Genomic DNA, 27711 nt, shown 5'->3' on the forward strand with positions numbered 1-27711 from the left:
TCAGGATTTGGGTGGGGTTGGGGCTCTACATTTGCCTGTGACCTGGGGTCAGATGTACTGATCAGGACTGGGTCCCTTACCTGTAGGATACAGAGTTGAGCCAAATGGGAGCCTGTCCAGTGTTTGCTTCACACCAACCTGCTGTGTCCAACTGAAATCTAAATGGGTGAAAACCAGTTGCTCAGTGATGGGAATGTAGTTTCAGGTGTGTCAACCTGAGGGCTCAGCTTCTCAGTCACATGGGAACCCCAGGGTTCAAAATTGCCCAGAATTGGATCTGACCCTAGTAGTCATGTCTCTTGGTGGCTTCAATGAAGTGGATTTTCCATGACACCCTCTCTACCATTCCCAACTGTCTCCTTCCTTCCTGCCTTCCCACAGGGGAAGCTTCTGCCACTTTCAAAAGCTGCTTGAGATTTTCTCAAATGAGAACTACTCAGTGAGCAGGGAGTGGTTCATCAAAGTAAAGATGAAGCTGGGGGTCCAGGGATCATAGAGGGATGCTGTTAGTTTTCCACTGAAATTTTCCTTGGGAAATTCCAATCTGGCCTTTTATGGGCATAGAGGAAGAGAGATAGGTTTGGTTTACATGCAGGTAGGTTGCAGTTTTGGGACAAAAGGCAAGAATCTCAGAGGTGGTGATGGCTGGGCTGTTCCAGGAGGAAATGATGAACTGGCAGGAGGACAAATCTCCATCACAGTGGAGGGTCTCATCATAGTGCCTCATTGTGGATGACATGTGTCCCAGAGTGCTATGAGAAATATTATGGGGATTTGGAAGTTCATGACAGGTCTTTTCTTTTTTTTTTTTAAATCTTCATTTTATTGAGATATATTCACATACCATGCAGTCATATAAAACAAATCATACATTCGATTGTTCACAGTACCATTACATAGTTGTACATTCATCACCTAAATCAATCGCTGACACCTTCATTAGCACACACACAAAAATAACAAGAATAATAATTAAAGTGAAAAAGAGCAATTAAAGTACAAAATAACACTGGGTGCCTTTGTCTGTTTGTTTGTTTCCTTCCCCTATTTTTCTACTCATCCATCCATAAACTAGACAAAGGGGACTGTGGTCCTTATGGCTTTCCCAATCCCATTGTCACCCCTCATAAGCTACATTTTTATACAATTGTCTTTGAGATTCATGGGTTCTGGGTTGTAGTTTGATAGTTTCAGGTATCTTCCACAAGCTACCCCAATTCTTTAGAACCTAAAAAGGGTTGTCTAAATTGTGCATAAGAGTGCCCACCAGAGTGACCTCTCAGCTCCTTTTGGAATCTCTCTGCCACTGAAGCTTATTTCATTTCCTTTCACATCCCCCTTTTGGTCAAGAAGATGTTCTCTGTCCCACGATGCTGGGTCTACATTCCTCCCCAGGAGTCATATTCCACATTGCCAGGGAGATTCACTCCCCTGAGTATGACAGGTCCTTTATGACTGTACTCAGAAGATCCACATAAATGAGGAAGCAAAATATCTATGCCCAGTACTCCTGGCAGCCCACAGCATACGCTGTCAGTCAGACCTGACACTTTTGGAGACCCATTCCAGAGTGGACACAGGTCTCTTCCTGTCTTCAACACTGGCAGCATTGTACCTCTAAGATTTCCACCCTGGAATTAAACCCCCATAAAATCCAGGAAAGGCAGAATCAGCAGGAGATTGTGAGTGTGCCTGAGGCCATGGAGGGCCCAGTTGGGGTGGCCTCCATGTCAGGGTGGGGTCCTCTTGCACCTTCTCTCCTGGTGCTATTCTGCCTGGAAAACCTCCTTTAAGTGCCACTCATCTTGGTCCTTTAGAGCCAGACCATGAGCAGCTGGAATCCTGGGCATTAGTGGGTGGGACCTGAAGCCAGTTACAGCCAGCCAGGCAAGAGCTCAGAAAAGCCAGACACAGGGTGTATTTTGGGGCATAAGGATCCAGGGACCATGTAAACTTTGTGTTTTCCAAAAGCCAGTCCTGTGTGGTAATAGAAGGGGAGTTGGGGTCCTTGTAGGATGGGAGGGTGATGGATAAAGATGGCTAGGAGTCTCAAAATGTCCTTGGGGTGTTCTGGGTGGTCCAAGGAGTCTGCAGATGAGGAGTTTTCAGGATAGAGCCTTGGGTGGCACCTGGGAGCATGTGCTTTTCCCAACCTTTCCCAATGTCACAGGGTGTCAGTCAGGGCACCATTCTTTACCTGGACACATTCCTCACCAACATGGTAAGGCTGGACATGGCCATGCAAGATTACCTGGATGTGATTGAGCCTGGGGGCTGGGAAGGGGTGGGGAGGGTGGCTGAGGTTTTGAAGGAGATGCCTCTCCCTGAACTGGAGATCTGAGCAGTGGGCACCCCAAGTCTCATTAGAGCTCACATCCACTCCTGGGAGCTTGGGTTTCATGGGAGGCTAGGAGTAAGGGGCCATCTCTCCATCTGTCATCAGAGAGTGAGACTGGAAGGTTGCTTTGTCATCAATCTCATGTCCCTCTGGGCACCAAATGTCCTGCAAAATTCATCCCTGTTCTGGGCACCTGACCCTTGGTGGACCACAAAATCATACATCATTACAGGGGTGAAGGGGGATGGTAGAGTATGGGGGACCCTAAATGATGACTGTAAACCTTCTGTCATCCAGGGGAGGAAGGTGAGCAGTTGGGACAGTCAATGTAAGGGTGGTCCTGGGGAAGGGGGAATCATGTTCTCCAGCACAGGACACCACTGGGCTTGCCACAGATTCCTCTTAGATTCATGAGCAGTGTTTACTCAGAAAAGGTGGAGCACTTTTCAATATGAACAAGTTAGGGTGGTCTCTGCATAGACACACCTGAAGATTGAGAATGTGATTAAGTGAGAGGAAGGGGTAACAACAAAAAATGATAGGATTTAACAAAGGATTATGAATACTGAATATTTATAGGAATATTTCCTTTAGATGCTAGGGTCTTAGAATAGCTAGAAGGAAATAACTGAAAAGGCAGAGCACAATATTCTTTAAAATTTGTTGTGCAGATACCCATTAAATTGTACTTGGAAAGTTATCACCTTTCTGTATATACTTTATATTTAACAATAAGGAAAGAACTGAAGATATGGAAGTATAAAACGTAACATTCTTTGAAATTACTGAAATAATTACTCATTAAATTGTACTCAGAAAGTTATCACCTTTTGGTATTACAGTAAGTAAATAACAGAAATTGTGGAACTTTAACCCATGGCATTGTTTGAAATTTGTTCTCTAACTACTTGTTAAATTATACCTTTAGAGTTATCACTATTATATACACATGTTAAATTTCACAATTAAAAATATAAAGGTGGGTACTTTATGTGGGACAAAAGACAACTTCCTGGATTATGAGTTGTCTGAACTCAGGTCGGTGAACATGTTGAGCCTGGTTAGTAGTTGAGGGGTCTAGGGTTCCCCATGGGTGCAAAACCCCCACCACTGGCCCCATCCCACCCAGCAAGCCCACTCAGTCCTGAGCAGAGCCCCCTTCCTTCCCTCTCTTCCCAGTAATACCAGGTAATCACTGCCATCCAACATCTCCAGGTTGCCTGCTTCACTTGTGCAACCCCCCCCCCCACAGCAATTTAGAGCCTGGTTATTGGCCATGGAGAGGCTCAGTGACACTGAGAGGTATGGCCAGGACACAAAACAAGCTATGGCAGATATAGGCTTTCCCTGGTGGGTCCTTGATCAGAATAGGACCTATTGTCTGAAAACAGTTGTTGCACCAAAATGCTAACCAATGCAAAGATACAGGGAGGGAGTCCTCATGTGTGACTCCTTGTATCCTCACAGCTGTTGCTTTGACCCAGAACTACCACATGTATTAGGAGCTGGAAGCCCCATCCCAGTCAGCCAGGAATAGTCAACAGAATGTCAAGTCCCTGATTGAGGAGTAAGTCTTGGTCCAGTCTGGGCAAGTGTGGGCTACCCAAAACTCAGGGAAGATTTAGGGCTAAGCTGGTTTTGGGAAGTCAGAGAGCTTGGTGCTGTGATCCCAGCCCCACTACTGATCAGAGATAGACATTTTGGAGAGAAGCTAAGATATCTATTCTAAAAAACACCTTTGTTAGCTGGGAAGACATGTGGCTGATGTCTGCTCATCCTATGCTCCCAGGTTGCACTGCTTTCAGCTTTCGATTCCAGTGGACTTTTGAGGAATCTGTGGCTTTTCACTTAGCTACTCTGGGTCACACTCTGGGCCTCATCTCTTAGCTGAGCAACTAGAGACATCTGGTATCAATGGCTGTCTCCAAAATGACTCTGGGCATTTTCTCTGTAAGCATCCCTCTCTGTGTCAGCTCTTGTGTGTCCTCTTTGTTTCTCCCAGGGGCAAATTTGGATTACATATCTTAGCTTCTCTCCAAAATGCCTGTCTCAGCTTCTCTGAGCTCCTTCTCTCTGTAAGCTCTCTTAAAAGACTCCAATGATCTAATTAAGACCAACCCTGAATGGGCAGTGTCACACCTCCATGAAAATAATTTAATCAAATGTTCTCACCCACAGTTGTGCATGACATATCTCCATGGAAACTACCTAATCAAAAGATCCCACATATAATGTTTGCCTCACAAGATTGCATCACAGAACACTGTCTTTCTTGGGGTCCATAAAAGTTTCAAACTGGCACATTTGGGAAGGACAGACAGCCACCTGCAGAGACAAGAAGAGCATGTGTTCAATTATGAAGAATGCTAATGATGGTGGACATAATGACAATGGCTTACATGTTGAGATAGGACAGCCTGAGAAGACCTCTTTGTGGCAGCACAAAAGAGGAGCAAGTGAGGGCAAGGCCTATAAGAGGAGGTGTGCTTGGCCAGTCTGAAGAGAAGCAAGGAGGCTAGAGGTGACAGAGCATGCCCAGTGGGAAGGGATGAAGTCAGATAGGGGTCAGGGACTGGGTCATGTCAGGCCTTGTGGGCTGCTGGAGGGAGCTTGCCTTTATCACCATGGGAGACTGGAGCCACTGCAGTGTCAGAGCAGAGTAGAGCAGTGACCTTTGGTCACAATGTGCCTAATGGGCTGGTGAGTGAAGACACAGAGAGGTCAGTGATGGGCAGTTGCTGCAGCCCTGGAGGGGAAGGTAGGGGATTTCCCAGGGTAGTGACTGTGAAAGCATTAACAGTGATCATACCCTGGATAGGACATGCAGATTGGGCCTCCCCAAGCCCCAACCCCATCCAGGCTGGCCAAGCATCATGTACAAACCTGCCCCACTCTGTATTTCTGGTGCTAGGAGCTAGTGTGGTTATAACTAAGCTGTCATTTTTATGACCCTTTGAGTCCTGCTTGTGCCCAAGTCCTTCAGGGTCAAGGTAGCTGGGGGTCCAGACTGTGCCAAACACTGCATATTTGAGACCAGGGAAGGCCTGGGGTGGAGATAGTTGTCTCCAGCCCCTCATCCTCTCTGACATCCAGGCTTGGACTAGATGTTGTCTATTCTGGGGTTCACTGATACCACTATCCTGGTTTGTCAGGGGTAGGGGAGGAAGTTTCCTGGATATTATTCCCCAAGGTGGCTTGAAAGAAGATATAGGTTCATACAGGAGATGGAATGATCAGAAATGAACCCCATCATTCCATGGATGTCTCCCCAGAGGAGCAGGAGGATCCACATAGGTCTCTAAGACCCAGCCATGATTTCAGGCTAGCATTCACCCTGCTCAGTGCTGAAGTGGCTGGAGAGGATCTTTGGTGGCTGAAGTCTGGGGGAGCCAGCTCTAGTTTCTATGAGTTGATGGCCTGTTTTCTGGCCCACCTTAGCTGGCCAGTCACGATATGGCTCCAACTATGATCCACAAGATCATGGAGAAGCACAACTTAGATGAGGATAAACCAAAGGAATATTAACTGATCCAAAATATTTCAGAGGATTGAAGTGAGTGAAACAGAAAATGGGAGAGGGTTGTGGTAAAGGGGTGAGGCCTTGGCACATCATTCCCATCCTGAAGGTCCAAGGCCCTCTGAAACCAGTGAATCTGACAGCAAGTTAGGTAGTCATATTGCCCTTATACCAACCTGCCCTCAGCAACCCTCAATGCCCACAGCATCTTCTCCCCATCTGTTCCATCTCCCAGTCACATCCCCATTTCTAGGTGTGACCCAAGCATTGGGGAATCAAGTTCAAAGCTAACATCATTGAGGATCCCAGAGATAGGGCTTTCCAACTCAGGTCATAGCCCTGATGACCAAACACACAGGCTCAACTCAAAAGACATACTCTAGACAGATGCGGTGATTGTGTCTTCAAAGACATCATGACTGGTGGACATTAGCACAAATATTTTGTAGTCCATGCTTTTATGATACTCAAAACTAAATATAATACTACTGACCTCCTCTGGAGCCTCTAGGGAGTCAACTCAGTATTCTACAAACTAGGATAGGGAAAGAATCAAGAGGAATGGGATAGACTCAGAGCCAGTCCTCCTGGGCTCTGAGCCCTTGGACCAGTAACTCAGGTCCCTGTTTCTTATCCCTGAAGGGGAGAGAAATATAGTAAAAATATGTATACATATAATGTATATGCACCAGTAAGATTAGCTATATAGTCTTTTCAGTGAACTTGTCACCCTCTCCCAGCCATTAGCTCAGACCAATAGTAGTGGCTCCCAGTATTCCTAGAACTTGTTTCCAAATCTTCTCTTACCTTCATGATTGGAAATGGGAGATGTGAGGTGTGAAAGTGGTGGGACCAAAGGGACCAGTCCTACAGAAAAGGAAGACAAGATTTGTAGAGATGAAAGTGATTAGTAGCCACAATTGAGGCAGGAGCAGGAATTCCAGCCTAGCATTGATCTCCATCAGGCTTAGGCCAGAAGAAACAGGTCAAAATGGGAGCGGAGTAACACTTGCTGGGTATTATGTATCAATGGGAGAATCCTGGGTCTGGCTATCATTGTAGTTTATCCATAAAGGACTTATAAGCCATGTCAGGTAGGTGACACCCTCCCTGCCAGCCAGCCTAGGACCCCAATGAGCAGCACCACAGAATTTTTCCCATGGGATAAGTTGAAGGGTTATGAGGCTTGAGGGCCACCATATCAGGGATCACCTGTTCACAATCTCAGGTCATTCCTGACATTTCTTTAAGGGGAGTTGGGCCCTGTTCTCTTAGAGTTTGCATCTCCATGGTTTGTCTGTGTCCATTTTCCAAACTTGTGATTTGGTTATGACATGGACATGTAAGCCATTACTCTGGGGATGGTAAAAGATAAAGCATGAAGTGGATGGGGTAGGGAGTTCTCACAGGCTTGCATGGACCCCCCTCACAACAAATTAAATTATTGAAGACTTCAAAGGAGAGGCAAGACCAGTAGTAGACAAGACTGAGAGGAGGTATCTAAGAAATTGGAGTTGAAATCTAGAGGTCTGCAAACAAGTTTACTTGGCCCCTTAAAATTTTTACTACAAATTAGGAGATATCTGACAGAACTCTACATGTATAGCTTCTCTGAGGGACTCAGAAGATGGGAGAGCAATAAGCCCATATTCTCCCAGGGAACTGATGGCTTAGGAAGGAGAGGCTTCCTCCTGGGTGAGGCCTGTGCTCTACAGTTCCACATGACCCTTGCCCCTTACCCCTGGGTATAACCCACTCATAGATATGGCCAACTCGTGTAGGCAGTTGGGATGGCAGGCCCTGAAATAAAACAATGTGACAAGAGTGGATTTCAGAGATACAGTGAAATCTGTAAATATTGGAGAATGATACTAAGGACCTCCATCTCAAATGTGATCTCAGAGTGGTTGTCAGCCCCTCATATCCCATCCATCACCTTGTCCTCCTCTTGATTTGGAGAGCAGACTGCTGGTACTGCAGCAGTTGGTGCATATGTGATGGCAGTATTGGTCCTTGGGCTGAGAGTACAACTACAACCTCATGGTGGGGTCTGCATAGATCTGTGGTGAGAGGAAGAAGAAGATGGGAGTGCAGCAGTGACCATACAAACAGCCTTGTGTAGAGCTTCTCCCCTCTCACCAAAGGGCTTATAATGACACAGATGGCCCAGGAAGGGACAGAGGCTTATGTTTTATTCTGATCAGAATGTCACAGAGTGGGTTTATTTGGATTTATTCTGTTTGGAGTTCACTGGGCATTTATTATTTGTGTATTTATGTTGTTTAGAGGATTTGGGAAGTTTGCCCCAACAATGTCTTTGAAAACACTTCCTAGACCTTTACCCTTCTCTACCCCTTCTGGAACACCAATGACTCTTATATTTGGATGTTTTATACTATCTATCATATCCCTGAAGTCTGTTTTGATTTTTTTATTTTTCCCCATTCTTTCTTTTGTTCTTTCACTTTCCATTCTGTCTTCTTTGAGTTCACTGATTTGCTTTTCAGCTTCTTGTAGTCTTGTACTGTGAGTATCCAGAATCTTTTCAATTTGGATGACAGCTTCTTTTTTTTCCATAAGATCATCTATTTTTTTATTCACCTTTGCAATTTCTTCTTTATGCTCTTCTAGGTTCTGCTTCATGTCCTTTATATCCTGTGCCATCCTCTTGTTTGTTTTTAGCTCTTTAATTAATTGCTCCAAGTATCTTCTCTGATATTTTGATTTGGGTTTTGGGGGTGGGACTATCCATATCATCTTGTTTCTTCATATGCTTTAAAATTTTCTGTTGTTATTGGTCTCTTGGCCTTTGATTAACTTGATAGAGTTCTTTTCAGATATGTAGACTTATTCAAACACTTATCTCTAATTTGTCATATATACAGCTTGGTGGAGTACACTTTCTCTAACCAAAAAGCATGTGGCATCCATGAGCCACATATTCCTCTAAGCCGGTTCTCCCCAACTTTGTATTTTTGGTGAGTGGTGGACTGAGTCTTGTGGGTGTCCAATTGGTGCACCAAGTATGTGTGTGCAGTTGGTGCTTCCTGCCCTTAATGTGGGGCATGTGTCAGTGGTTAGGGAGGGATGGCAGCTTTAATAATCAAACCTCCCAGGTGTTCCTGGAGATTTAAAGCTGCTGCAAGAGTCCCAACCTTCAGTTCAGTCTTGCCACAGCTTGTCTCTGCTGCTGACTCAGAAGTCCTTGGTATTGGTATATGGTCCCTGGGACTTCTGTGTTAGTCCCTCTTCCAAGCCATGCCCTCCTAGGGCCTCTGCTGAGTGAAGATTGTGCTATGTCACTAGTGAGTGCTGTCCCCCAAGGGAAGTTCTGGGCCACAGGGCTGTGTAAGGGTGTTCCCAGTCTGTTGAAAGAATGGCTGTATGGGGCATGTTAATTTCCCCCTTTCACATACCTCTGCCTTCCTAGCCCTAGGACAATTAGCTGCAGGTATCTGAAAGGCTATCATCCATGCCAGAAATTGTAGCATGTGCACATGTTACTGGAAACACTTCCTGTCATGCTGGGTTGTTTGGTGCATCTCTGGGTTGCGGTGCTGTTGCTGGGCAGGAGCATTCCCAGCCTGCCAGGAAGATGGTTCTATGGGGTGTGTTTATTTTTCTCTTTTCACTAACCTCTGCCTTTCTAGCTCTGAGAAAATTAGCAAAGGTGCACAAAAGGCTATTAGCCATGCCAGATATTGAGGCATGCCCACAGGTTGTGTTGATGCAGTTCCTGCTGTGCTTCACTTTGTGGCTTTTGCTGCCATATCAGCAGCCACTTTTGAGTTTTTAAAACTACTGCAACTCCAAACACCAACCCATGGTTTCCCCAGACCACAGCATGTCTGCTGGTTATCCAGCAGGCTCACTCACTCATTTCAGAATGCAGACTCCAAGTTTCACCAAGCACATGGTCCCTGTGGATTTAGCAAACCTTGTCCAGCTGGTGCATCACTTGAACTGGTGTTCTGGGTCACTTTGTGTCTTTTATCTAGTATTTCTCATCGAGATGTTTTTTGCCCTGTCTCTCCTAACCAACAACTTCTAGAAGCCTTATATTTTATTCTGAGTTCTTACCTCCCAAAAGACCCAATTTTCAAACCCAAGTACCTTAGTACTTATTTAGTGGAGAAAATGAGGACAAAGAGTCTTTTACATTTAAGGGGTGTAAAGTTGTATATAACAACTAACAGATAAGTAAAAGCCACCATTTAGCAAGTGCCTGTTCAATGTGGGTCATTAGGTGACTGTTCTGACAATGCTTCATGAGAGCTATTACCCTTGCATTTAATTCATAGGAATCTGAGTTTTGTGTGGGTGAGTGACTTATCCAGGCCTACCTACTCTAGGAACTACACATCTCAATAGGTCTAGGTACTCTGTCTCATATGCAAATGTTTCTAGGTTCAAGGAAGTTTAAATCAATTAATAATAACCATCCTGGCTCTGACTAGCTGTGACCTATCCTTTCTTTTTTTTTTTTTTTAATATTCATTTTCTTGAGCTATATTCACATACCACACAGTCATATAAAACAAATCATACATTCAATTGTTCACAGTACTGTTACATAGTTGTACATTCATCACCAAAATCAATCCCCAACACCCTCATTACCACACGTACAAAAATAACCAGAATAATAATTAAAGTAAAAAAGTGTGCTTCAGGTTTTAAAGCAGGGAAGGATAGTGAGGCATTTGCTTTGGGCCCCAAATTTAAGGGGCACCAAAAAACTCAGGAAATAGTATTTGAATGCAAGGTTTTAAAAAATCAAAAGTAATGCAAAAAGTCCATGGTGAACAAAATATCAAAATTTCAAATACAGATAACATTGGTAATGGTGCCATGCCAAGCCATTTAAGAGCATGATGCAAAGCTAGAATATCAAAAATACTAATTTTTTTTAGAGATAACAGTAAAAATAATGTTTATTGTTTATTTCCTGATTACAACACAAATATATGCTCCTTGAATAAAATTTGGAAAACATATAAAAGTTTCAATGAGAAAAACTAAAAATTACATATAACCCAACTTTTTAAAGTAACCAAATTTCTTATTATATTTCACTGAGTTTTTTTTATCTTCATTTTATTGAGATATATTCACATACCACACAGTCATACAAAACAAATCGTACTTTCGATTGTTTACAGTACCATTACATAGTTGTACATTCATCACCTAAATCAATCCTTGACACCTTCATTAGCACACACACAAAAATAACAAGAATAATAATTAGAGTGAAAAAGAACAATTGAAGTAAAAAAGAACACTGGGTACCTTTGTCTGTTTGTTTCCTTCCCCTATTTTTCTACTCATCCATCCATAAACTAGACAAAGTGGAGTGTGGTCCTTATGGCTTTCCCAATCCCATTGTCACCCCTCATAAGCTACATTTTTATACAACTGTCTTCGAGATTCATGGGTTCTGGGTTGTAGTTTGATAGTTTCAGGTATCCACCACCAGCTACCCCAATTCTTTGGAACCTAAAAAGGGTTGTCTAAAGTGTGCGTAAGAGTGCCCACCAGAGTGACCTCTTGGCTCCTTTTGGAATCTCTCTGCCACTGAAGCTTATTTCATTTCCTTTCACTTCCCCCTTTTGGTCAAGAAGATGTTCTCCATCCCATGATGCCGGGTCTACATTCCTCCCCGGGAGTCATATTCACGTTGCCAGGGAGATTCACTCCCCTGGGTGTCTGATCCCACGTAGGGGGGAGGGCAGTGATTTCACCTTTCAAGTTGGCTTAGCCAGAGAGAGAGTGCCACATCTGAGCAACAAAGAGGCATTTGGGAGGAGGCTCTTAGGCACAACCATAGGGAAGCCTAGCCTCTCCTTTGCAGCAACCATCTTCCTAAGGGTAAAACTTATGGTAGAGGGCTCAACCCATCAAACCACCAGTCCCCTATGTCTGTGGTCATGTTAGCAACCATCGAGGTGGGGTAGGCAAATACCCCTGCATTCTCCACAGGCTCCTCAAGGGGGCACTACATCTTTTTTTTTCCTTGTTTTTCTTTTTTTTTTTAACTTTCCCTTCTTTTTAAAATCAACTGTATGAAAAAAAAGTTAAAAAGAAAACAAACATACAATAAAAGAACATTTCAAAGAGACCATAACAAGGGAGTAAGAAAAAGACAACTAACCTAAGATAACTGCTTAACTTCCAACATGTTCCTACTTTACCCCAAGAAAGTTACATAATATAGCAACATTTCTGTGAACTTGTTCCTACTATATCCATTAGAAATTAACAGACCATAGTCATTCCTGGGCATCCCCAGAACGTTAAATAGCTTATCTGTTCTTCCTGGATTATTGTTCCCCCTTCCTTAATTGCTCTCTACTGCTAGTTCCCCTACATTCTACATTATAAACCATTTGTTTTACATTTTTCAAGGTTCACATTAGTGGTAGCATATAATATTTCTCTTTTTGTGCCTGGCTTATTTCGCTCAGCATTATGTCTTCAAGGTTCATCCATGTTGTCATATGTTTCACGAGATCGTTCCTTCTTACTGCCGCGTAGTATTCCATCGTGTGTATATACCACATTTTATTTATCCACTCATCTGTTGAAGGACATTTGGGTTGTTTCCATCTCTTGGCAATTGTGAATAATGCTGCTATGAACATTGGCGTGCAGATATCTGTTCATGTCACTGCTTTCCGATCTTCCGGGTATATACCGAGAAGTGCAATCGCTGGATCGAATGGTAACTCTATATCTAGTTTTCTAAGGAACCGCCAGACTGACTTCCAGAGTGGCTGAACCATTATACAGTCCCACCAACAATGAATAAGAGTTCCAATTTCTCCACATCCCCTCCAGCATTTGTAGTTTCCTGTTTGTTTAATGGCAGCCATTCTAACCAGTGTTAGATGGTATCTCATTGTGGTCTTAATTTGCATCTCTCTAATAGCTAGTGAAGCTGAACATTTTTTCACGTATTTCTTGGCCATTTGTATTTCCTCTTCAGAGAACTGTCTTTTCATATCTTTTCCCCATTTTATAATTGGGCTGTCTGTACTATTGTCATTGAGTTGTAGGATTTCTTTATATATGCAAGATATCAGTCTTTTGTCAGATACACGGTTTCCAAAAATTTTTTCCCATTGAGTTGGCTGCCTCTTTACCTTTTTGAGAAATTCCTTTGAGGTGCAGAAACTTCTAAGCTTGAGGAGTTCCCATTTATCTATTTTCTCTTTTGTTGCTTGTGCTTTGGGTGTAAAGTCTAGGAAGTGGCCACCTAATACAAGGTCTTGAAGATGTTTTCCTACATTATCTTCTAGGAGTTTTATGGTACTTTCTTTATATTGAGATCTTTGGTCCATTTTGAGTTAATTTTTGTGTAGGGGGTGAGGTAGGGGTCCTCTTTCATTCTTTTGGATATGGATATCCAACTCTCCCAGCCCCATTTGTTGAAAAGACCATTATGACTCAGTTCAGTGACTTTGGGGGCCTTATCAAAGATCAGTCGGCCATAGATCTGAGGGTCTATCTCTGAATTCTCAATTCGATTCCATTGATCTATATGTCTATCTTTGTGCCAGTACCATGCTGTTTTGGCAACTGTGGCTTTATAATAAGCTTCAAAGTCAGGGAGTGTAAGTCCTCCCACTTCGTTTTTCTTTTTTAGAGTGTCTTTAGCAATTCGAGGCATCTTCCCTTTCCAAATAAATTTGATAACTAGCTTTTCCAAGTCTGCAAAGTAGGTTGTTGGAATTTTGATTGGCATTGCATTGAATCTGTAGATGAGTTTGGGTAGAATTGACATCTTAATGACATGTAGCCTTCCTATCCATGAACATGGAATATTTTTCCATCTTTTAAGGTCCACTTCTATTTCTTTTAGTAGAGTTATGCAGTTTTCTTTGTATAGGTCTTTTACATCTTTGGTTAAGTTTATTCCTAGGTACTTGATTTTTTTAGTTGCTATTGAAAATGGTATCTTTTCCTTGAGTGTCTCTTCAGTTTGTTCATTTCTAGCATATAGAAACATTACTGACTTATGTGCATTAATCTTGTATCCCGCTACTTTGCTAAATTTGTTTATTAGCTCTAGTAGCTGCCTCGTCGATTCCTCAGGGTTTTCTAGATATAAGACCATATCATCTGCAAACAATGACAGTTTTACTTCTTCTTTTCCAATTTGGATGCCTTTTATTTCTTTGTCTTGCTGGATTGCCCTGGCTAGCACTTCCAGCACAATGTTGAATAACAGTGGTGACAGCGGGCATCCTTGTCTTGTTCCTGATCTTAGAGGGAAGGCTTTCAGTCTCTCACCATTGAGTACTATGCTGGCTGTGGGTTTTTCATATATGCTCTTTATCATGTTGAAGAAGTTTCCTTCAATTCCTACCTTTTGAAGTGTTTTTATCAAAAAGGGATGTTGGATTTTGTCAAATGCTTTTTCAGCATCTATTGAGATGATCAATTGATTTTTCCCTTTTGACTTGTTAATGTGTTGTAATACATTGATTGATTTTCTTATGTTGAATCATCCTTGCATGCCTGGAATGAACCCCACTTGGTCATGGTGTATGATTTTTTTAATGTGTCTTTGGATTCGATTTGCAAGTATTTTGTTGAGGATTTTTGCATCTATATTCATTAGGGAGATTGGCCGGTAGTTTTCCTTTTTTGTAGCATCTTTGCCTGGTTTTGGTATTAGATTGATGTTAGCTTCATAAAATGAGTTAGGTAGTGTTCCATTTTCTTCAATGTTTTGAAAGAGTTTGAGTAAGATTGGTGTCAGTTCTTTCTGGAAAGTTTGGCAGAATTCCCCTGTGAAGCCATCTGGCCCTGGGCATTTATTTGTGGGAAGATTTTTGATGACTGATTGGATCTCTTTGCTTGTGATGGGTTGGTTGAGGTCTTCTATTTCTTCTCTGGTCAGTCTAGGTTGTTCATATGTTTCCAGGAAATTGTCCATTTCTTCTACATTATCCAGTTTGTTGCCATACAGTTGTTCATAATATCCTCTTATACTTTTTTTAATTTCTTCAGGATCTGCAGTTATGTCACCTTTTTCATTCATTATTTTGTTTATATGGGTCTTCTCTCTTTTTGATTTTGTCAGTCTAGCTAGGGTCTTGTCAATCTTGTTGATCTTCTCAAAGAACCAACTTTTGGTGATATTTATCCTCTGTATTGTTTTTTTGTTCTCTATGACATTTATTTCTGCTTTAATCCTTGTTATTTCTTTTCTTCTACTTGGTTTAGGATTGGTTTGCTGTTCATTTTCTAGCTTCTTTAGTTGATCCATTAGTTCTTTGATTTTGGCTCTTTCTTCCTTTTTAATATATGCGTTGAGTGCTATAAATTTCCCCCTTAGCACTGCTTTTGCTGCATCCCATAGGTTTTGGTATGTTGTGTTCTCATTTTCATTCGTCTCTATATATTTAGCAATTTCTCTTGCTATTTCTTCTTTAACCCACTGATTGTTTAGGAGTGTGTTGTTTAACTTCCAGGTATTTGTGAATTTTCTAAGTCTCTGATGGTTATTGACTTCTAATTGTATTCCATTGTGGTCAGAGAATGTGCTTTGAATAATTTCATTCTTTTTAAATTTATTGAGGCTTGTTTTATGTCCCAGCATATGATCTATTCTGGAGAAAGTTCCATGAGCACTAGGAAAGTATGTGTATCCTGGTGATTTGGGATGTAATGTCCTGTATATGTCTGTTAAATCTAATTCATTTATCAGATTGTTTAGGTTTTCAGTTTCCTTATTGGTCTTCTGTCTGGTTGATCTATCTATAGGAGAGAATGATGTGTTGAAGTCTCCCACAATTATTGTGGAAACATCAATTGCTTCCTTTTGTTTTGCCAGTGTTTCTCTCATGTATTTTGTGGCACCTTGATTGGGTGCATAGACATTTATGATTGTTATTTCTTCTTGTTGAATTGCCCCTTTTATTAGTATGTAGTGGCCTTCTTTGTCTCTCAAAACATCCCTGCATTTAAAGTCTATTTTATCTGAGATTAATATTGCTACACCTGCTTTCTTTTGGCTGTAGCTTGCATGAAATATTTTTTTCCACCCTTTCACTTTCAGTTTCTTTGTGTCCCTGTGTCTAAGATGAGTCTCTTGTATGCAACATATTGATGGTTCATTTTTTTTGATCCATTCTGCGAATCTATATCTTTTAATTGGGGAGTTTAATCCATTTACATTCAACGTTATAACCGTGAAGGCATTTCTTGAATCAGCCATCTTATCCTTTGGTTTATGTTTGTCATATTTTTCCCCTCTGTCTATTAATATCCTTTATTGTACCCATACCGAATCTCTTTAGTACTGAACCTTTCTCCAAGTCTCTCTGTCTTTTCTTTGTTTCTCTGTCTGAAGGGCTCCCTTTAGTATCTCCAGTAGGGCAGGTCTCTTGTTAGCAAATTCTCTCAGCATTTGTTTGTCTGTGAAAAATTTAAGCTCTCCCTCAAATTTGAAGGAGAGCTTTGCTGGATAAAGTATTCTTGGCTGGAAATTTTTCTCACTCAGAATTTTAAATATATCGTGCCACTGCCTTCTCGCCTCCATGGTGGCTGCTGAGTAGTCACTACTTAGTCTTATGCTGTTTCCTTTGTATGTGGTGAATTGGTTTTCTCTTGCTGCTTTCAGAACTTGCTTCTTCTCTTCTGTGTTTGACAGTGTGATCAGTATATGTCTCGGAGTGGGTTTATTTGGATTTATTCTATTTGGAGTTCGCTGAGCATTTATGATTTGTGTGTTTATGTTGTTTAGAACATTTGGGAAGTTTTCCCCAACAATTTCTTTGAATACTCTTCCTAGACCTTTACCCTTTTCTTCCCCTTCTGGAACACCAATGAGTCTTATATTCGGACGTTTCATATTATCTATCATATCCCTGAGGTCCATTTTGATTTTTTCTATTTTTTCCCCATTCTTTCTTTTATGCTTTCATTTTCCATTCTGTCATCTTCCAGGTCACTGATTCGTTGTTCAATTTCCTCTAGTCTTGTACTATGAGTGTCCAGAATCTTTTTAATTCGGTCAACAGTTTCTTTAATTTCCATAAGATCATCCATTTTTTTATTTAGTCTTGCAATGTCTTCTTTATGCTCTTCTAGGGTCTTCTTGATTTCCTTTGTCTCCCGTACTATGGTCTCATTGTACATCTTTAGTTCTTTGAGTAGCTGCTCTAGGTGCTGTGTCTCTTCTGATCTTTTGATTTGGTTGCTTGGGCTTGGGTTATCCACATCATCTGGTTTTTTCATATGCTTTATAATTTTCTGTTATTTTCGGCCTCGTGGCATTTGCTGAACTTGATAGGGTTCTTTTAGGATTTGTAGACCAATTGATGTCCTTATCTCTAATTTATCAGATCTACAGCTTTGTGGGGTACACTTTCTCTAACTAACCAGCAGGTGGCGTCCACGAGCCACCTGTTCTCCACAAGCCAGTTCTCCCCTGCTTAGCCTTTTTGGTGAGTGGGAGAGTGAGTCTTGTGGGGTCCAATTGGTGTACCAAGCTTGCGTGTGTAGTTGGTGTTGCCTGCCCTGTATATGGGGTGTGTTTCTGGGCAGTCAGGGAGGGGGGGGGTGGCCCTAACAATCAAATCTCCCTGGTGATCCTAGAGTTTTAAAGCTGCTGCAATAGTTTAATCCTTCAGTTCAGTCCTGCCACAGTTTGTCTCTGCCACTGACCCACAAGTCCTTGGTATTGGCGTATGGCTCCTGAGACTTGCAAGTGGGCCCCTCTTCCAGGCTGTGCACCCCGGGTCCTCTGTTGAGGGATGACTGTGCTATGTCACAGGTGAGTGCCGTCCCCCCAGGGCAGTTCTGGGCTGCTGGGCTGTGTAGGGAGGCTCCCAGTCTGCTGAAATGATGGCTGAATGGGGCTTTGTTAATTCACACTGCTCTACCTTCCCAACTCTGGGACAATCAGCTGAGGTTGCAGGGAAGGCTAATGTCCACACCCAGTTTTGTGGTGTGTGCCTGTTATTTGAAGCACTTCCGTCACCCTGGGTTGTCTGGGGCAGCTCTGGGCTATGGGGCTGGCGATGGGCAGGAGTGTTTCCTGTCCACCAGGATGATGGCTGTGAGCGGACACCCCTCTTTTCTTGGGAAGTTGTGGTGTTTAGTGAATTTTCTCAGCCACTGGATTATTGCCTTTTGTCTCAGAGCTCTCTTAGTTCTGCTCTTGACTTGGCCTGCCCAAATTGCAAGACTTTGAAGCTTTCTGTATTGGGCTTCTTAGAGTACTTGTTTTAGAAAAAGAAAAAAGGATTAAAAAAAAAAAAAGGGCCCTCCTCAGAGATCTAATGGGTTATTGAAATGCTAAGAGACAAAGCAACCAGGGCCATTAAGGAAAGGTCCACAGGGCAGAGAGATCAGCTTTTCTTCGGGATTTGCATATGCGCCTCAGGGCCTGAGCTCTGCCCTTCCCCTTTCTATGTTCACCAGAACTCCAAAAATCCTCCGCTTTTATTTTGGAGTTTTTCGTGTTGTTTTTTTTCTATGCCTGTCTCCTCTTTGCTGGGCTGGCTGCTCTCAGATTCTCTGGTGTCTGGTCTCAGTCTATCTATGGTTGGAGTTTGGATCAGTAGAATGAGTTTCCGATAAGGGCTGCCACTGCAGTTCTCCCTTCTCCTTCCCAGAGCTGACAGCCCCTCCTCCCATGGGACTGAGCCTGGCAGGGAGATGCGCGGGTCCCCTGGCTGCAAAAACTTACAGATTTCACTGATCTCAGCAGTTCCCCGTTTTCATGAGTGTTGTATGAAGTATGCCCAAAGTCAGATTGCTCTGTGGTGTCCAGTCCACCAGTTCCTGGCTTTCTACCTACTTTCCTGGAGGATTAACTAAAACATACAGCTCACCAGTCCGCCATCTTGCCCCGCCTCCGACCTATCCTTTCTAAACCTTGATTCCTTCCCCTTAAAATGGAGATAAGAATATTACTTACCACATAGAATTATTACAATGATTAAATGAAAATGTGTAAAGTACTTAGCTTGGTGCCTAACACATGGTAAACACTTGACACTTGTCACCAACTTTATCAATGAATTATTGTCTGTCTTATACCAGGTAAGAGGGACTCAAGGAACTTCAGATTTGTTTGTGAAAGAATCAAGAATGTGCACTCTGCCAAGTTCATAAACTTGTTAGTATGCTTGCTCTCCAACACACAGGAAAGGGTTTGACCCTTAATAGGTGCTCAGGAAATTACTAGTCATTGAAAGAAGGCTAAAAGGAACCCCAATACCCTAGAATCCTCTTCTCATCGAACACATGTCTCTGAGACCTGCTGGGTGGGAATAACCCCCAACATGGGCCTAGGACAGAGGAGATACTCAAGAAAAAGAGTGGAATGAATGCATGATCAAGATCCCTTAACAAAAGACTCACATTGTATCTGGGTACACATATTCTTGGAGTTAGAGAGAATAAGGGTCTTGTGTGAACCAATCATGCATTTGACAAATATATATGCAATGGATGTCAGGAGTACAGGAGTGTACAAAACAGACAAGATCCCTGCACTCATGGTGTTGACAGTTACAGGGTCAGGGAACCAAGACACATAATATATATATATATATATATATAACATAATTTTAGATTGGAATCAACAAGATGAGCAGGCAGGTATTAACTGCTAGGGTCCACCTAAGTTAGGGCTGTCAGGAAGTCCTCTTTACAAAAGAGACCTTTCAAGATTTGGCACATATAAAAGCACTTACACAGAGCCTTGCACAATATAAGAGTTCATCCTAGCTTCCCTACTTGCTGTGTGGTCTTGAACAAATTGCTTTGATTTAATTGTAAAATGTAGAAATTAGAGTTCCTGCTTGGTAGAGTTCTAATGAGGATGAAAAGTAAATAAACTATCTAGAACCATACCTAACACAGAGTAAGATGTAAGCTCTTTCTACTCTTAACTCTAATTAACATAAAATTCCATCCCCCTCTCAGGTAGGTCACTGGCCTTAATCTCCCCATGCCTCAGTTTTCCACTCAGTGAAAAGAGAATAAAGCCTCCCAGCACACTCTATGTAGATGCACTTGAGCTGCATTCCTAACAGGGATGCCAAGGCTGCAGTTCCTATGGCAAAGAATCCCCCCTTGGGTTTCCCCCACTGTCCATTTCCCTCTGCTCCCAAGGGAGAATGGACCATTCCCAGCAGTCTCCAAAAGCAAAGCATCTCCCACTAGCTGCCCCAGAACCCACCCACTGCTCAGTTGCTAAGGAAGCCACAGCTCTGCATGTGGCCCCACACTTCCAGTCATATTTCCATGACTCTGTCCCTCCTCTGTTGCTCCAGAGACTCCCAGCTCATTACCTATGAGATGTCTTCCTCACCACCCAGAGTCAGCAGCATCTTGAACACATTGCACACCATGCCTGCATACTCCAGGCACACCATGAGTCACTCAGCTGCAGCTCCATGGGGACAGTAGCCCCTGACCCCACCTCCACTGCCATCCCTGCCAGTCTGGCCAGCCCACCACAGCTTTCTGAGGTCTTACCTCAATGGTTCTGTGAATGAACCATTTGTGCTCCCTCACTGCCCACAATCCCCTAGATCTCTGGGCTTTGTCTTCTCCAAAGATCTCCAGGGAGCAGATGCCCAAGGGGAACCCTCTTGGCTTTGGGGGAAACAAGCCTTGCATATTCAACTTTTTGTTTAAAATAAAGAAAGTTTATCAAAGGGGCAGGGCAAGAGCCTGACTTTCCCACCAGCAAGGGAAGGGCTGGTAGGATTGTAAATCACCATCAGCCCATGATTTTACCCAGTGAGAACAACAGGTCCCATCCAATTTTTTAGCCAGTGAAGATTCAGGAGGGAGCCAGGTTTCCTGCCCACTGCATAGACTTTGTCAGTAGAAAGCCTGGACAAGGAGGGTTCTCCACCCCCTCCCTCATTCCTATCCAGTGAAGAGTTGGGGGTGGGACCAGGGTAGATATCTGTTCTGCCCCTTTTCATGAAGAAGTGTTCCAGAGATGAATTGATTTTCATACACCAAAGCTTGTGAGAGGGTTTACTCCAGCCTATTGGCCTTGCTTCACCTCCTGTCAGCCATATCATGACAAAATGTGGAGGCCATGGGCAGTTAGATTTGGAAGTGACAAGTGTGAGGGAACTGTGTGCTAAACCACTCCCCAAAATACACAGAAAACCATGAAGCACCATTCATCTGGGACCTCAAGGCAGAATGCCGACATTCATCATTAGATGGATAGTTATTGAGCAACTACTGTGTTCTAGGCAATACTTAGAACCCTAACATGGAAGATAAACATTAAGTAAGTAGCTATATTGTAGGCACTGACAGGATGATGGGTGTGAAGACCCAGAAGTGAGAAGGAGCAGAGAGAGTTATAGGTCATAAGAGAAGACAAAAATATTATTGGGGCAAAGTGCAGGGAGTTGAGGTGTCAGTGACTGACAAAGTCCAGACATCATAAAAAAGGAAGTACCCAATGGATTGGCTTTTCTAAGCGCCATGGAGAAACTTCAAAGGATTTTAGGCAGGGCATGTCATGATCTGATTTGTGCATTTAAAAGATCTCTCTGGCTTTTGTGTGGAGGATGGGTTGAAGAAGGGACAGTTGGACTCAGATCAGCTAAAGAGGAGACTTTCTATTTCAAGTGAAAGAAGCTGCCCAAGCCAGAAAAGTGGCAGTGTGAATGAAGAAAGGGGCTGGGCTTGAGGATATTAGGAGGAAAAATCAGTTAACAGGAAAGAACTGGTTGGATATGGGTACCCAAAGTTTCTGAAATGATATTTGAGTAAAAAATTTAACTCTGTTCTTGATGGATTTAAGAAAACTGACCACTTAACTGTAAAACCACGAAACATATTTTAAAAAGAAAAGTGTAACTTGAATGGGAAATAAATTTCACTATATTGTAATTTGACCACTCAACCAAAACATATGAAGGCCCCTCTGTACAATTAGGAATCAACAGCAAATGATGAATAAACTGGAAAAATGACAAACTTCAAAAAGGAGTTGCATATGATGATTTGGTAGTGCCTGACCTGCCTTCTCCAGTGAGGGTTGTACATACAACTGGTGCAGAGGAATTCCATGCTATGGGGCTGTTCCAATCCAGATTTGCCCCAAGACTAAAGAACATGCCTAACACACAGTTATCCATGAGTTTAATTAGGGACAATTAAACAAGAGACAATTTTTCCTGATGGCAGTGGATCAGGCATCTGAAGTTAGCATTCTTCCATTCTGTGGAGAAAGAGGAGAGAGAGAGAGGAATACTGGTGGTGTGTGTCAGAGTTTATAGGATTTGTGACAGGATCTCATGAGATTTGTTTATTAGGGGACTTAATATCTTTCTGTTCATGTAGATGACTTTAGGCAGCTCATAATGGAAGAGGGTATGGGGCCCTGGGCCCTGGGTCCCCACAATCTACCCCACGTAGCAGTTTACCCTGACCATAGGACAGACATTCAAGATAAGACACAACAGAACACTAGGAGCCCCCACACAGAGATAACAAACCTACAAAGAGATGCTACTGACAATTGATAAAATGTGTGCTTATTTTCTGATTCATTGAATCCTGCTAGGCCAGCAGGATATTCCATTCAGTCCAATGCACAAGGGTTACAATTCAAGAAAGGCAGATAGCACTTGAAGGTAGCAACACCATGAAAACCCAACCTTGGATTCAATTGTGGGCATGAGTTACCACTGAGGCCCTTAGGGTGGTATGGACAAAAAGAAAGATGTTTTTTTGGGGGGAATGATAAGGGGTAATCCTTCTAATACACAAGCTAAGTTTCCATTAGAAGACAGAAGAGTTCCTGGGGAAAGGGTGCTATGTGGGGTTGTTAGAGATCTCACTTTTCATCCTGCAAATAAAGGAAGTATTCTGAAATTAAGTCTATGGTGTACTTAGGCCTAGTACATGTCCATAAAGTCATACATACACTACCTTAAGATTGGAGCAGTCCCAGGTTGGTTATATATATATATATATTAAATCTTAAATGACCCCAGTAACCCATGGGCTTAGGATTCCTGACCAGTGTGGATTCATTGGCCAGGACCACAGACAATAGACCTTATTTCCCCCAATTTTGAATACTTATGGCACAGGCAAAAGCAATTTATTTTCATTACCTTATTATGGTTGTAACATTACCAGTCCTTTTACCTGACTTGGCAGTGCTTCCATGGGTCCTGCAGTTACCACCTCAATGGGAGTGGGAGCAGCTGCTTGAGGTTGTGAATTGAGGCAGGTGAAGGCTGGATATAACTGATGGGTCCACTGCTAGAGTGATTGTTTGCTATCTTTTAGCTGCTCCTTCAAAAGCACATTCATTCTTTCAATTAACCACACTGCTATGGCATTGTATGGCAAATGGAATGTCCATAAGACAATGTTCAGGAGACCAAGATGAGCTATTGTCTGGTAAAAGGGGAGCCTCTTTCATTGTTCACATGTGTGGGGACCTCAAAGAAAGAACTTAATTTCTCTATGATATGTATTGAAGCCCTCTGGTTGTCTTTTCCTACTGGGAAGACCAGTAACAGCCCAGTAGCCATATCTACAGCTGTAAAGAAGTACTTTGCACCATCAGATAAGGAAGGGCCTCATGTAGTCTACTTGCCATCTGTTGACCAGAACCTACCCATGGCTATTGTGATTAAGTTGATAAGGAAGCGTTCTTGGTCCTCACAGTGAGCAAAATGGACAGGCATCCACAGTATCTTTGAACTTTTGCCTCATGATAGACAACTGGAATTTCTGCTGTAGTCTCCACAGACCCTGGTTTCCTTGCTATCTTGTTTTTTATTCAGCAATTCAGCAGACTCATGTGATTTTGTCTCCAGACTACGAACTTTCAATAAAGCATCTGCTTCACTATTGCCCAGTTAAGTGTCAGTGTTATGGGAAGAAACATGACACACATTTAGGTTGTGCTTGTAACAGGCAGCTGAGATGTGTCCACACATTTCTTTTCCTCTTAAGTGTTGGCCAACCATGGTCTATTGCTGTTGCTTCCACACGGCCATACATACAGCCTTTAGTTCAGCCCATTGGCCACATTGCATAGCCCCAGTTTCCCACAATACAGTGTCTGTCATGGCTAATAACATCCAGGTAGTAGGTTGTCAGTGGGCTAACTCATCAGTATATGAGGCAGACTCTGATATACTGCCACATCCATCATTGGTGGGCACATAAATAGCCACATCAGTAGGATCAGCAGGGAGGGTCAAGCATTATTATTCCACACAGGAAACTGGTCATAGAATATCATGCATTTCTTCATTAAAGGGGATGTTGTTTAAGATTTTGAATTTCAGCAGATAGGATTTCAATTTTGTCAAAGTGCTCAGCTAGCGCACCCTGATTGTGGTTTATTTGCTGTGTCTTTTATCCACCCCTGTACGGGTGTTCCAGTTTGCCAATGCTGCCATTTTGTAAAGCACCAGAAATGGATTGGATTTTTTAAAGGAGATTTATTTTGTTATATAGTTACAGTCTTAAGGACATAAGGTGTCCAAAGTAAGGCATCAACAATAGGGTACCTTCATTGAAGAATAGCTATTGGCATGCAGAAAACCTCTGTTAGCTCAGAAGGCTTGTGGCTGGCATCTGCATGCTCCCAGGTTGTGTTTCAAAATGGCATTCTCCAAAAAGTTGCTCTTGGGGCATTTTATCCTCTCTTAGCTGCAGCTCCTCTTCAAAATTTCACTCTCAGTTGCTCTCCAAAATATCACTCTTAGCTTCTCTGAGGTCCTTATGTCTGTGAATGTCTTTATATGACTCCAGTGATCCAATTAATACCCACCCTGAATGGGTGGGTTAATACATCAATGGAAATTATCCAATCAAACATTTCACTCACAGGTGATTGAGTCACATCTCCATGGAAACACTCAATCAAATGATTTCAATCTAATCAACACTAATATATCTGCCCCTACAAGATTGCATCAAAGAACATGGCTTTTCTGGGGGACACAATATGTACAATCTGGTACAATGAAGATGGCAGTATACAGTGAAACAACATTTTTGGATTAGTCTTACAACTGCAGCAGGGCATTATGGGCAGCACCCAGTTGTTTTTCTATGGGACTGTACAGCAGTTTGCCTCCTTTCCGGAGATGAGACCAAAAGTCAATGGGAACTTGCTTTGCCTGTTGCCTTTGCCACAAGCCCTGCTGAAAGCCTATATTTGTACTGACCACATATAATTCACAAGGCATATCTGGGTCCACACTACATAAAGCCTGAGTGTGTGCAAAATTTTGACTGGATTTTTCAAAAGCAGCCTACTGTGAAACATCCCACTCCCACGTTTTACCTTTCCTAACCAGGATATTCAATGGCTTTAGAATCTGCACTTAATGGGGTATAAATGGTCTCCAATAACCCAGCAAACCAAGGGAAGCCAATAGTTGTTTAGGAGTATGTGGAGTGAGATAATTTTGCACTTTATCAACAACAGAGGAGGGAATACCCATAGCAGCAGTTTCCAAACCTGCAAGAGAACTACCTGTCAACATAACATCATCAATACAATGAAAGAGCAATCTCTGCTAGAGGTTTCCACATTTTTAAGTCTTGAGCTACCAAACCATGGCAAATAGTACAACAATGAAGATTTCCTTGTAGTGACATGGCAAATGACTGTTGTTTTCTTTCTCACATGAAAAGGAATTCAGGCTGACCTGAGAGGTCTAAGGATATACTAAAAATAATTAGCAAATGAAACTGGCATAATTTCATACTTATGTCCTGTAACAAAGTAGTTATATTTGGCACACCTGCAAACAAAGAGTTACTTTGCTAAGCTCTCCATAATCAATAGCCATTTGTCAGGTTCCCTTGTTTTTTTCTTACTGACCAGACTGGGCTATTAAATAGGCTGTGAATGGGGATTATTATGCCCACTCTGACTAATCCCTTGATGTTTGCTGTGATTTCTTGATATCCCCCTGGCAATTTAAATTGATGTGCTGCTTCTGTGACTCTGTGGGAGGGTACCTTTACTGGTTGTCACTTAGCAAAGTCCTCTTTGGATGACTTTGACCACTTGTCATCTGAGATAGAATTCACTTACAGTAATTGCATTCTGCAAACTGCAGGTCATATTATGCAAGATATCAATTCCTAATATATATTCTGGAATAGGAGATCTATACACTGTACTTTTGAGGTGGTAGCTGGCCAATCTGCATTAGTAACTGTTTTCTGTTGCTTTAATAGTTACTTCTCTATACCCAGAGATGGTTAATATAGGCCCTCTGGACAGTGGATGTTTTCCATATATTGGAGTACATTTTGCTCCAGTTTTCACTAGTGTTACAATTTATTTTCATTAATGGAGAACCAGAGAATTGTTAACTCAATATGTGACCTCTAATCCCAGTGCCCCCAAATATAGTTTTTATTTGGGAATTTTGACTTATCCCCTGTTCAGTGGGGAAATTGGCTTGGCATGCCTCCTTGTGAGGGGTAGTTGAAAGCCTCTTTATTAAAGACAAGCTTTTCGTCAGAAGATTTCTCCCTCTGGTGACAGGGTCCTAAATTTTCTGTATCCCTCCCTTTTGGTAACTTACTCCATAACCTTACTAGCACAGGATTTGGCTGTCTATCAATATTTTCAAATTTATTGCTGGTGTCTATTAGGTCAGACCACATGTGTCTGCATGACACATGACTTTTGGGGGCATAGTCTGTAGCCCTGACTCCAGCCACTTTTCTCCTTAGGCATTCAGATTCTCCTAGATTTGCTACTATTTTGGCAGCCCTGGAGATGGGGTTGCCCCACCAATGGGCTAGAAATTGACATCAGTGTCCTCTACCATTGATTTGGGGCACTATGTAAGATGGTATATTTTATGTCCATGGTGAAGGTTTTGTTACCTGGCCCCAAAGAGTTAGCAACATAACTGCATGTTTCATTCCTTGCCCCCTTAATATATCCTGTAATTCATCAAGTATGCCCCAATATGGGGTGAAATGGGGTGTGCCCACATCTTGGTCCAAGTTTCTTTACACTGAGTCACTAGCCAATTTAATAGTGATCTGGACTCATGTCAACTGGCTTAGGAACATATACATTGAGGGAGGGAAGAGTGATGGGTATAGGGGCCAATTTGCTTATTTGATGTCCTGAAAGCATTATTCCCTCTGCACTAGTGTCCCCACAGGTGCAGCAGACAATTTGGAAAAATTTCTTTAGATTTTGTCTGTACTGATTGCCAATTTACCATAGCTCAGTGGCAGTATAATCCCACATTGTAATCAGCACCTTTTGATCAGGAGGAGCTGCTAGGGTGGTGCAGCTGTATTACCACCAACCCAGCCTGGAGACCAGTGTGTTGTATTTGCTCCATTTTGATCTTTCATTGGACAAGGAGAACATGCTTACTTTCCTCAATTTCAGTTTACAGAGGAGATTCCAAGATTACAGATTAGTAAACACAGAGCAAAATTCTCCTCCATGAAAAAGAATAGATAAATGACAGAAAGTGCTCCGGAATAGTAGTTACAGTGTTCCACCACCTGAGCAGGACTTCTACAACCATAGTGAGAAAGTATAATTAGAGAAACTGTGAGACTGTGTTGAAGATGGGTATTTGGCTGGGATTGATGCTGGGGAATGGGCCACTGGCACCAGACTTGGCTGACAGTGCAGAGGAAAGTAGCCTTCCATGCTATGGATACCCTCCAAAGTACTAGGCTCAGGGTATGACCCTTCATATATCTGTGGCCAAGAGCCCCCACACCAGGGACTGGTGGTTGGAGCAGACAGATGAACATGGAGGGGAAAGCTTTCTATGCCCCATGCAGACATCTTTGCAGTTGCCTGGAAGACAACCTTTTGTGG

The 27711-nt window shown here is 42.5% G+C and overlaps 1 protein-coding gene across 2 annotated transcripts in view; it reads right to left on the minus strand.

The window, feature by feature from the left end:
- Window positions 1-4561: 4561 nt before the first annotated feature.
- The window catches only part of LOC119525729, a 237517-nt gene continuing 214367 nt past the window's right edge, over window positions 4562-27711 (minus strand). The window contains exon 6 of one of the 2 annotated variants that reach the window (XM_037824537.1): window positions 4562-4663. The gene's annotated coding sequence lies outside the window, so the exon portion shown is untranslated. Of the gene's footprint in view, window positions 4664-6685; window positions 6723-27711 lie in introns of those variants that run through there. The other variant, XM_037824538.1, reaches the window with a different exon arrangement.

The sequence above is a fragment of the Choloepus didactylus genome, assembly GCF_015220235.1.
Source record: "Choloepus didactylus isolate mChoDid1 chromosome 26 unlocalized genomic scaffold, mChoDid1.pri SUPER_26_unloc1, whole genome shotgun sequence".
In the NCBI taxonomy this organism is placed as follows: domain Eukaryota; kingdom Metazoa; phylum Chordata; class Mammalia; order Pilosa; family Megalonychidae; genus Choloepus; species Choloepus didactylus.